The sequence below is a fragment of the Oryctolagus cuniculus genome, chromosome 3 (assembly GCF_051225735.1).
Source record: "Oryctolagus cuniculus isolate XC-2025 breed Fujian yellow rabbit chromosome 3, ASM5122573v1, whole genome shotgun sequence".
NCBI lineage: Eukaryota > Metazoa > Chordata > Mammalia > Lagomorpha > Leporidae > Oryctolagus > Oryctolagus cuniculus.
In genome coordinates, this window is record NC_142869.1 from 59,539,476 (window position 1) to 59,552,165 (window position 12,690).

Genomic DNA, 12,690 nt, shown 5'->3' on the forward strand with positions numbered 1-12,690 from the left:
ATAACAATTTCCTATATTTATTTCATCTGCGTATCATGTTTGTCATTTCACAGTGCCATTGACAATTTTGCATGGTACTTTCTCTGCATCTGCAAAGCTTCCTCAGTGAGACTCTCTAACACGTGACATAATATGTTCAAATGCACAAAACATAAAACGTTGTACTCAGGGGTATTCACAGTGCAGTACAACCAGGTTTCTGATAATTATGATAAATTCTCTTTTGAGCAATTTCCAGAATAGTATGTGTATTGTATGCTTCATTGTATAGGCTACATTAGCCAAGACATTCCTGATCAGAAAGAACTTGCAATTTGATTAGGCACGCAGGAAAATCAAATTGTCAGCTTTCCAATTTACACATCTACTGACCGGATGGTTTTCCCAGATTAACCGTAATTTTATTTCTTTCTTTCCGTGTTTCCTCCATTCCACACATACTTTAGGCACCTGGTACCAGAAAGCTTTGTTCGTGTTGTTTAAGACTTCTTCCATGGATTTTAAGAGTATTCTTAGAATTCATTAGTACCCCTGGAGAGCAAGCCATAACATAAGTATACACAACAGTGATTATGAGCAGATTAATTACCTAATCTTTTTTAAATAGAATCTCAAAGGGACTGGCACTGTGGCATAGAAGGTTAAGCATTGGCCTACTGTGCTGGCATCCCATACGGGCACCAGTTCAAGTCCTGGCTGCACCAGTTCCAATCCAGCTCCCTGATAATGTGCCTGGGAGAGGAACAGAACCTGGCCCAAATGCTTGGGCCCCTGAACTCACATTGAACCCACATAGGAGATCCAGAAGAAATTCCTGGCTCCTGGCTTCAGCCTGGCCTGGCCCCAGCCATTTTGGCCATTTGGGGAGTGTTTAGCATATGGAAAATTCTCTCTCTCTCTCTCTCTCTCTCTCTCCTCTCTATCTCTGCCTTTCAAATAAAGATTAACTGATTGATTTGAAAGGCAGAGTTACACAGAGAGAGGGGAGAAATATAGAAATGTCTTCCATTAGGGAGGAGAGAACTTCCACTTTGACTATGACCTTGTCTAAATAAGATCAGAGTCGGTGAACTCAAAAGGCTTCCATAGCCTTGGAAACTCATGACTAGAGCCTAGAGTAATTACTGACGCCATAAACAAGAGTGTCAATTGTTAAGTCAACAACAGGAGTCACTGTGCACTTACTCCTCATGTAGGATCTCTGTCCTTAATGTGTTGTCCAATGTGAAGTAATGCTATAACTAGTACTCAAACAGTACTTTACACTTTGTGTTTCTGTGTGGGTGCAAACTGTTGAAATCTTTACTTAATATATACTAAATTGATCTTCTGTATATAAAGATAATTGAGAATGAATCTTGATGTGAATGTATGGGAGAGGGAGCGGGAGATGGGAGGGTTGCGGGTGGGAGGGAAGTTATGGGGAGAAAAAGCCACTGTAATCAAAAAGCTGTACTTTGGAAATTTATATTTATTAAGTAAAAGTTTAAAAAATGTCTTCCATTGGCTGGTTTACTCCCTAATTGACCACAACAGCCGGAGCTGTGCCAATCTTATGCCAGGTACCAGGAGCTTCCTCCTGGTCTCCCACATAGGTGCAGGGGCCCAAGCACTTGGGCCATTTTATACTGCTTTTCCCAGGCAAAGAGCTGGATCAGAAATGGAGCAACCGGAATTGGAACTGGCTCCCATATGGGATGCCGGCACTGCAAGTGACAGCTTCACCTGCTATGCCACAGCACAGGCCCCAATAAATCAATCTTTAAAAAATCATAGAGTTCCAAAAATTTCATAGCCATATGCATACTCAAAGTGTGTGTTTGTATGTGGGGTCGAACTATCAGGGAAGAGGAGCTTGATGGTCTTTACCAATCACGCTAGGATTTTTTTCCTCGGATGATTTTAATTCAATGGCTTTAAAAAGCATGGGTATTTGTGACAGGACTCAAAGTTGGAGTTGCATGCGCTTCATACATCTGTGTCTGTTCTGTCTTCTCCTGTGTCTTCTCCTTTGGTGAAAGCTAAATCCAAGACTCTCAGAGCTACAAAAACTCTAGAATCACCCTGTGAATGAGGCTTATAGAAATGTAGGAAAATGTCTTCAGTTTCTGAATATACAAGCCAAAGCGTTTAAGGAAGCAATGTCCTGACATCTAGAATTCACTTTCAATAGCTTGGCAAAATATAGATAGATATACATGCACTGATAAGCAAACATGAGAAATTGTTAGCAGTTGTTGAACCTAGATGATATGTATGCAGATGTCAAATGCACCACTTTTGCTAGTTTTTTGTTAAAATGTTTGAATATTTTCATAAAAAAATATTAAAAAAAGAAGCACTTTATAAAACACATTTACTCAACAGAAGAGGAAATGGAGGCCCAGAGGCACCAAGGGACTTGCCCAAGTTCATGGCACAAGCTGCTTTTCTTACTCTGTGCTAAGAGAATCCATAATCCTCACCCGTGGGGACTGTCTTGTCGCAAAGGTTGGGTTTGCATTTGACTCTTTGCTACGAGACTTGGATTTGATCTGTTCCCCAGTGGTTATGATCTCAAAACTTGGTTCCTGGTGTGGTGGTGTCGAGGACGTAGAACTTTTAAGAGCCTGGGCCTAGTGGGAGGTAATTAGATCACTAGGCTCCATCCTGTGGATGTGTTAACGCTGTCTTCCAGGTGTGGGTCAGGTCTGGAAGGAGTGGATTGGTTTCTGAGAGAGTATGTCATTCTGGCCCCTCCCTCATCTCTTGCCTCCTGTCTCACCACGTGACCTCTCTTGCCCTCTTCTGTACACAGCCGGATCCCTTTCTGCTTATCTGCCTTGCTGTGATGCAACCTATGGTTCCTTGCCAGAGGCCTAAGTCACACATCCTTAGGTATTTTGTTACAGTGGCATAAACTAGACTAACATACTCCTCATTCTGCAGGTTCTTCCTTTGAACACCATTGACGTGCATGGGGATTGTGATGATAAAATGTGAAAGTTTGACTTTTCCTATCTTGCTTTCATGAATAAGGTCTGGTCAGCAGTGACAGGTAGGTTTTAGCTCTCGGTCAGAGGCAGGCCCGGGAGAGGACACTGGGTACTTGGCTAGATCTGCCGATCTGATTTCCAAGAGTGAACCTAGTTACATGCTAATTTTGGCATTCAATTTGGAAGTGTTTAACAATTTTTCTTTAAAAGGTATATAGCATATTATTCTCCCAAAGAAAGCAAAGCATTTGGAGAAACCAGGATGCTTCCCCTATGACAGAAATTCGTGCACCCATATGAAAGTGAACATGGAAAACAAAAGGAAAAGAAAGCAAGCTTACCCAATCTCAGCTCTGATCAGCACAGTGCTCCATGATTTTGGCTTAAGGAAACCTGTTGGCTCTTGGTACACTTCAAGTAGATTCTCTGGGTTTACATCTATCCTTGTGCAAAGCTTTCATGGGGTGACTGAAAGAAAAAATGCCAAGAGCAGAAAGCAGAAAAGCTCAGGGCAGGAATCCAAGGGCTCATCTGTGAACAGCCAGCCAAGCCCCCCAACCTAAGCTGGGACAGAGGAGGAGACTCCCTGTAGAGGTCTAAGCCTCAGAGTCCCATTCATGCCCTGTACACTGAGGAGACTGCTGGATCCTAGGGAAGCTCATGTAAGCAATTTTGTTTTTCCACAAACTCCCTGCCCCCAGGACTGCTCTGCAGAGACTAGTCCTGTGCCTGCTGGTTTACCAGGACAGATAATGGATATAAACACTCTTCTGCATTCCTAAGTATTTATTATGAGGCTCAGTGAATCCAAAGTCCCAGACATTCCAACGCTGAGCAGGTCAGATTTCCACCCCGCCTGAGAGCTTTTCCCTTTTCTAATAATGTAGGGATGAATAAAAGACAGACATTGTCCTTACAGTCTAGAGTTCAGGGATCAAAGACGTTAAGCAACATATCCACTAAAAAGCAACTGCAAGTGATTTCAAGTGTACAGAAGCTTGTCCTTGAAAAGGAAGGCTTATGCGTTTAACCAAGGAGTGGTGTCTGCTTGTCTCGTCATCTAACTGATGCACACACATATTTGTTTTTACTATAAACATGGTGAGGGCCTGCCTATCAGCAAGAACATCCATTTTAGTATTTTTCTTTGTTTTGTTCTAGTAGTATTGGTTGAACTCTGTAATTAACACACAATTATTCTTAGGTGTTAAAATTTTAACTGAAAAGTGATCCCTGTTAAATATAAGAGTAGGAATAAGAGAGGGAGGAGATGTACAATTTGGGACACGCTCAAGCTTACTTGCCCCAAATGGTGGAGTTAGAATCATGCCAGGGGATCCCAATACAATCCCATCAAGGTGGCATGTACCAATGCCATCGCACTAGTCCAAGTGATCAATTTCAGTTCACAATTGATCACACTGATAGGTCTAAGAGTCAAAGGGATCACACAAACAAGACTAGTGTCTGAAAATACTAACTGATAGAATCAAAAAGGGAGAGAACAATCCATCATGGGAAGTGAGATACACAGTAGACTCATAGAATGGCAGATGTCCTAAATAGCACTCTGTCCTCAGAATCAGCCCTTAAGGCATTTGGATCTGGCTGAGGAGCCCATGAGAGTATTTTAGGCATGGAAAGCCAAGACACTCTGGCAAAAAAAAAAAAAAAAAAAAAAAAAAACCTAAATGAAAGATCTCTGCGAGTGAGATCCCAGTGGAAAGAATGGGGCCATCAAAGAAGGAGGTACCTTTCTCTGAAGGGAGGAGAGAACTTCCACTTTGACTAAGACCCTGTCGGAATAAGATCGAAGTCGGCAAACTCAAAAGGCTTCCATAGCCTTGGCGACTCATGACTAGAGCCTAGGGAGATTACTGACACCATAAACAAGAGTGTCAATTGTTAAGTCAACAACGGGAGTCACTGTGCACTTACTCCTCATGTAGGATCTCTGTCCTTAATGTGTTGTCCAATGTGAAGTAATGCTATAACTAGTACTCAAACAGTACTTTACACTTTGTGTTTCTGTGTGGGTGCAAACTGTTGAAATCTTTACTTAATATATACTAAATTGATCTTCTGTATATAAAGATAATTGAGAATGAATCTTGATGTGAATGTATGGGAGAGGGAGTGGGAGATGGGAGGGGTGTGAGTGGGAGGGAAGTTATGGGGGGGGAAGCCATTGTAATCCATTAACTGTACTTTGGAAATTTATATTTACTAAATAAAAAATTAAAAAAATGTAACATGAAGTCATAGCAATAAACCTGTGCAGAAACAAATAAATGAGATTTTATAATAAAACAAATGAACATCTTTGGTAACCAGAAATATTAACCAGAAATATTCTCTTCATTAATGGTATTCTTTGGTAAACCTGGATGTTAAAATCAGTGTAAGTATCACTGGCTTCCAGTTGGACTTCATGGAAAAATCTGGAGTCCCAAAAGCTGCACTGACATAGTCCCTAAAAACTATGGGGAACTGAAAAGTCATCAGTTTTCCAAGGTAGTACACTCTGCTCACTTACCTCAGCTTCTCCAGCAGAAGGGTTGCATAGCTACGAGTAATATTTAAACTTACTACTTCCTAAACATTATTCTAAATGCTTGACTTTTATTTGTATGTAAGAAAACTGAAGCACAGAAAATTTAAGTGACGTCCCAACTTCATCAAACTAAGATTTCAATGGGGGCGTCCAACTCCAGCACCCTCTCTTTTAGCCATTTCCTTCTCTTAGATTAATTTAACTTTTCTCTGTCTTTTGTCAGTGCCAATTAACTACCTTATATCCTGCTCTGATTATTATCACCCCTTGGCTTATTAAGGGGTTAGAGTTCTGAGCCCCTGTCACTTGCTTTTCTTCATAAATGTCTTTATGCCTCTGTTCCCATTGATAACTGACTTTCACTGAATTTTAGTTAATATCTCAGAAAGAGACAAACCTAATTTTCTCTAATGCACAAAGTTCTCACAGGAAGGAGACTATTTCTGTATTCTAGCTGTCCTCAGATCACATGGTTATCTCTGCTAAGTGTCTCTTGTTGTGCAACAAGTTGCCTGAAATCGCAGTGGCAGAAAACAATCATCTGTTAGGCTTTTCTTTCTTTCTTTATTTTTATTTGACAAGCAGAGTTATAGACATTGAGAGAGAAACAGAGAGAAAGGTCTTCCTTCCGTTGGTTCACCCCCCTAATGGCTGCTACTGCCGGCGCTGCACTGATCCGAAGCCAGGAGCCAGGTGCTTCCTCCTGGTCTCCCATGCGGGTGCAGGGACCCAAGCACTTAGGCCATCCTCCACTGCACTCCCGCACCACAGCAGAGAGCTGGACTGGAAGAGGAGCAACTGGGACTAGAACCCGGGGTGCCGGTGCCTCAGGTGGAGGATTAGCCAAGTGAGCCAGGGCGCCGGCCCTGTTATGCTTGTTAATTTTTGAGAGTTAGGAATTAGGCCAGAGCTTAGAGGGACCACTTGCCTCTGCTGCGCTGTCTCTGGGCTTCCTCTGGCTTGCAGGAAGTGTGGGCTCTTTGACTCACATGTGTAGTAGCTGGCGCTGGGAGGGCTCACACAGCTGGGGACAGGAACAGTGAGGTCTCCTCAGGCATCCACCTTTCTCGCGCACTCTCTATCTCTCCACCCCTGTTTCTAATCAGCCCCCCAAAATGATGTCTCCAGGACAGTGGCTACAGGGTAGCTATTTTCATAGCCTTCCCTAAAGTGCATGTAATGAGAGAAAGGAATGGGGAAACTATTGTGGTTTTTTGCTTGTTTGTTTGTTTGTTTGTTTGGAGTAGTCCTTGTATTCAGTTAGTACTCTTTGAATATTCTGAATATTATTTACTGCTTTCAAGTGCAATATCTATGGACCTGAGGATGACTTCCTTTCCTTTGGGATTTTACTTTTTTTAATTTATTTAAGGTATACACATTTTATGCATTTCATATATACAGATATAGGAACAAAGTACTACTTCCCACCCTACCCTCCCTCCTGTCTGCACTCCCACCCTTCTCCCTCCCCTCACTCCTATTCCCACTCTTAATTTTTACTATAATCTATTTTCCGTTTACCTTATACTTAACCCTACAGTAAGTAAAGAGTTCAGCAAATAGTATGAGTGGAGAAAATAATGTTCTTAAACAGCAGAGACAAGAGCTCACCATTAGTTCTGGAGGTTTTAGTGAAAACTATTGATTTTTAATGATCAAGTTTTAGAAATCACAAAGCATCACTTCTGTTTTCATCACAGGCTTACCCACATTCCAAGAAAGTAACCCTCTTCCTCCCTTCCTCCCTTCCTCCCTCTCTCTCTCTCTCTCTCTCTCTCTCTCTCTTTCTCTCTCTCCCTCTTATGGTCCAAGAAAGCCACAGGCCCTTTTTTTCCTCCTACTTTAGTATTTTTTTCATTCTACATGCCCACAATATATTATTATTAATTATAATCATTATGTCTTAAAATAGATCTCTTGAATGTATTTCTCCTATTTGACTGAAATTTTTTTGTATTTTTTGACAAACATCTCCTCAAATTCTCCTTCTCTACCACCCCAACTTCTGTGAAGTGCAGAAAGTAAATGTCAGAGAAAAGATCCCTATATCTTGATGGTGTGGTCATCTTTGGGAAATACAAAGTGCCACAATAACACTAGTGCCCCAGGCAAGGCGAAGAGGGAATGGATCATGTGATGCAGAACATTCACACATACAACCAAATACTCACTGATGGCTATTATTGGCAAGAATGGGATTTGCAAGGGACCCCGAAAACGGAGCATTTGTCACATAGACATCAAAAGTCCTGACCATTCCAGGACACACTTACAGTAGGGATTAACAACCCAGCAGATATTGGAGAAGAATGGATTACAAAGTTGCTTCCCAGACAGACGGGAGACTAGAACTAGAAAAGGCACAGCGGCACCAATGGAGAGGGATGAAAGGCTCCTCCTGGAAATTTTCCTCGATTTAATGATTTCATTTCTGGGTGTCGTTGGTCTCACAGTTATGAATCTCTTCCTCTAGCGCCTACACCACAGTCCAGTGACCCAAATACCCACAGCACGATTCTCCCACTATAAATTTAGAAATTATCTGTTTAGTCACTTCCTTCTTCCCCAAACGCAGCTTACAGTTGTCTTATAGTGAATGAATCAGATGAGTAGTGGATGAATTAAAAGAGCTCTTTGTCTTCAATGTGATGTGAGTTTATTTTGAGAGAGTAACAACGAAATTATTCCATGCATGGACAACGTTGTGTGCTACTCTCACTCCAACCTTCAACCACCTGATATCTTCCACACTTTTAGGAAAGAAGTAGAAAGAGTATCTCCTTTAATCTTGGAGTGGGCAATGTAGATGCTTCAGATTATTTACTATGTGAAGAAAGAAGGAACTCTATTCATCCTACTTTCAAAATAATTAATTTGCTTGCGTTTTACAAGTACAACTGCAGAATTTTTTAATGTTACAGCTCAGTTGCAAACTCTCCTAAATTAAATGATGGTTATATTCCCTAATCTACAGTATGACAAGTACTTTGTATGATAATGTTTTTTAAAGAATAGACAGAAATCAAGAGACAATGGTTCCCCAAACACTAGGAATACATTAAATTCTGAGTAGTTCTAAATTAATACAATCAACCTAGATTTATAAAAGACTTTAGATGGTTAGTTTCAGTGTTGTTTTCAGCAAATCATCTTCTCAAAGAGTTCATATTATGATGTGTTTTATTTAAGAAGATAGATTTCATTGTCTTTCTATGAAAAAATGATATATTTTTTAATCCATATTAAATTTTATAGCTAATGTCATTGACTCAAGATAGATATCACGGGAACAGAAGCTTTTCTTTCAGGATATTTTCCTCACACGTCATTAATACTTCAAGCATAAAATTATGCAAATTGGAGGCTGACTTTGTAGTATAGCAGGTTAAGCACTGTTTGTGACCCTGATGTCTCATATGGCAATGCTGGTTCAAGCCTTCCAATCAGGCTTCCTGCTCTTGTGTCTAGGGAAGCAACAGAAGATGGTGCAAGTGTTTGAGCCCCTGCCACCGATGTGGGAAACCCAGATGGAGTTCCTGACTCCTGATTTCAACCTTGCCCAGTCCTGCGTGTTTTGGCCATTTGTAGACTGAACCTACAGATGGGAGATCTCTCTGTCTCTCTCTCTACCTCCCAGACTCCCTCTCCCCATTTTTTGTCACTCTGCCTTTTAAACAGATGAATAAACAAATTAATAAAGCCTTTTTAAATAAAATTATGCATATTTGCAGCAAGGCAATTTCTGGTCTCTCCTGAACCCAAGGATATCTTTCAATGCTGCGAAAAGCTAGTTCTTGGAAAAGATCTGCCAAAAAGATAAACTGCTTGTCAAAATAGCAAGAAAAATAGAGAATATACAAATTGTCAATTCTAGGATGTTAAAAGTATTATCTGAATACTGAAAATATTGTGTCAGTAAGTTTAAGAATCTAAATAAAATGGACATTTTTTGAGGACACAATCAAAAATCATGAAACAAAAACTAAAACCTGAACTGTGTATGTTAAAGAAAATGAATTTGTACTTTAAAAATCTCTGTCAAGAACACATCAGGCATAGATGACTTCATAAGTGAAATCTACCAAAAAATAAACAAACAGATAATTCTGATTCTACACAAGCTCTTTCAAAAAATTTAAACTCATTCTATGATAATTTAATTCTATTATATTATTCTGATAACAAAACTGGAAAAGATACTAAAAGAAAAAAGCTATGGATTAACATCCTTCATAGATCTAGATAAAAATAATGAAATTAATAGAAAAATCTAACTGAATAATATTTAAATGGATTATATACCATGACCATGTGGAAATTATCGAAAATAGTAAAAGACTGGTTCATCGTTGAACAATTAATCAATAAAATTTACCCATATCCACATACCAAAGAGGAAAAACCATATGATATTTCAATAGATGCATAAAAACTCCTTAACAAAACTGACCATATGTTCCCAATAAAAATCCTCCACAAATTAAGAATAGAAGGGAGGGGCTGGTGTCGTGGCACAGTAGGTTAATCCTCCGCCTGTGGTGCAGGCATCCCATATGGGCAACAGTTCTAGTCCCTGCTGCTCCTCTTCCAATCCAGCTCTCTGCTGTGGCCTGGGAAAGCAGTAGAAGATGGCTCAAGTCCTTGGGCCCCTGTACTCACGTGGGAGACCTGGAGGAAGCTCCTGGCTCCTGGCTTCAGATCGGCACAGCTCCAGCCATTACGGCCATTTGGAGAGTGAACCAATGGAAGGAAGACCTTTCTCTCTGAATCTCCCTCTGATTGTAACTCTACCTCTCAAATAAATAAATTAAAAAAAAAAAACTTAAAATAAAGAATAGAAGGGAATTTCTGGTAAAGAATATCTGGAAAATATAAATATATATTTATGTAACATTAATGATTCATAAAGAAAGACCATTTTCCCTAAGATAAAGAACAAAACAAAGATGTTCACTTTCATAAATTTTATTCAATTCATTCTAGGCCTCATCCAGTGCAATAAGGAAAGAAAAATTAACACAAGGCACTCAGAATAACTTTTTTTAAAAGATTTTATTTATTTACTTGAGAGATGGAGTTGCAGACAGAGAAAGGGAGAGACAGAGAAAAAGGTCTTCCATCCATTGGCTCACTTCCCAAATGGCTGCAATGGCCAAAGCTAGGCTGATCCAAAGCCAGGAACCAAGAGCTTATTCCATGTCACCCACATGGGTGCAGGGGCCCAAGGACTTGGACCATCCTCCACTGCTTTCCCAGGCCATAAACAGAGCTGGATCAGAAGAATAGCAGCCGGACATGAACCAGCACCCGTATTGAATGCCAGTGCACAAGGCAGGAGCTTAGCCTTCTACATGACAGCGCCAACCTTGAAAGCAATAACTTAAACACTCTTTTGCCAGATGACATTATTATCTCTACAGAAAATGTAAAGAAACTATTTAAAGCCATAATAATAACTAAACAGATTCAGCAAAATGGTAAGATATAGGCTAAATATCCAAAACTCATTTATGAGTTTGGATACTAGCAATTAGCAATTGAAAATTGAAATAAATAGGAGCCAGCATTGTAATGTAGCAGGTAAAGCTACTGCTTGTGACGCTGGCATCCCATGTGGCCACAAGTCCATATCCTGGCTGCTCCACTTCCAATCTAATTCCCTGGTAATGGCCTAGGAAAAGCATCAGAAGATGGTCCAAGTACTTGGGTCTTGCTACCAAAGTGGGAGACCTGGAGGAAGATCTTGGCTCCTGGTGTTAGCCTGCCACAGCCTAGTCATTGTGGCCATTTGGAGAGTGAACCAGTGAATGGAAGATCTCTCTGTTTCTAACTCTGTAACTCTGTCTTTTAAATAAACAAATCTTTAAAGAAAAAAAAGAAAATTGAGATAAGTTATTAAAATTTATCATTTACAACAGTTCCAAAATTATGAAATACTTTTAATATGGCTTATAAAATATGAGTATGCGAAAGATCCACACATTGAAATGTACCAAATACTGCTTGAAGAAATCAAAGGAGATATGCCATCTTAATGATTCTAATGGATTAAAAACTTCAGTATTATGATTATGCCAATTCTCTTAAAAATCATCTATAAGCATTCATAAATATGTGCAAATTAAAGAACAATACTACTAAGTAATCAGTGAGTCGAAGAGGAAATCACAAAAAATAGAAAATGCTCTGAGATAAATGTAAATTATGATGTAAGATATAACAATTTATGGGGTTCAACCAAAAAGATACTTAGAATTCAAAGCTTGAAAACCTACACCAGTAAAAGAAATTGTCACAAATCATATGTCCCACATTAAGACAAAGGAAAAAAGAACAATAAATGAAAGTAAGTAAAAGAAAGCAAATTACAAGGATTAGAATGGAAAATAATGAAATACAAAAATAAAAACAGAAAAATTAATAAAGCTCCCAAACTTGAAAAGAGTAATAAAATTGGGGGTAACATTATTACACAGTGGGTCAAGCTGCCACTTGGAATACTAGCATCCCATATGAATGCTGGTTAAACTCTTGTCTACTCCACTTCTTTTTTTTAACTTTTATTTAATGAATATAAATTTCCAAAGTACAGCTTATGGATTACAATGCCCCCCCCCCACATAACTTCCCTCCAACCCCCAACCCTCCCCTTTCCCGCTCCCTCTCCCTTCCATTCACATAAAGATTCATTTTCAATTCTCTTTATATACAGAAGATCAGTTTAGTAATACTAAGTAAAGATTCCAAAAGTTTGCACCCACATAGAAACACAAAGTGAAAAATACTGTTTGAATACTAGTTTTAGCATTAAGTCACAAGGTACAGCACATTAAGAAGAGATCCTACATGAGGAGTAAGTGTACAGTGACTCCTGTTGTTGACTTAACAAATTGACACTCTTGTTTATGGCATCAGTAATCACCCTAGGCTCTTGTCATGAGTTGCCAAGGCTATGGAAGCCTTTTGAGTTCACCGACTCTGATCATATTTAGACAAGGCCATGGTCAAAGTGGAAGTTCTCTCCTCCCTGCAGAGAAAGGTACCTCCTTCTTTGATGACCTGTTCTTTCCACTGGGATCTCACTCACGGAGATCTTTCATTTAGGTCATTTTTTTTTCCCCAGAGTGTCTTGGCTTTCCATGCCTGAAATACTCTCAT

General features: G+C 39.6%; 1 long non-coding RNA gene across 7 annotated transcripts in view; it reads right to left on the reverse strand.

Moving 5' to 3' along the window:
• The window catches only part of LOC138848967 (uncharacterized), a 217,875-nt gene that overhangs the window by 15,509 nt on the left and 189,676 nt on the right, over nucleotides 1–12,690 (reverse strand). For 4 of the 7 annotated variants that reach the window (XR_016231486.1, XR_016231487.1, XR_016231485.1 and 1 more), the window contains one exon: nucleotides 3,317–3,443. The exons of the other annotated variants lie outside the window; for them this stretch is intronic. This is a non-coding gene — a long non-coding RNA (uncharacterized LOC138848967). The remainder of the gene's footprint in view (nucleotides 1–3,316; nucleotides 3,444–12,690) is intronic. 7 annotated transcript variants of the gene reach the window in all.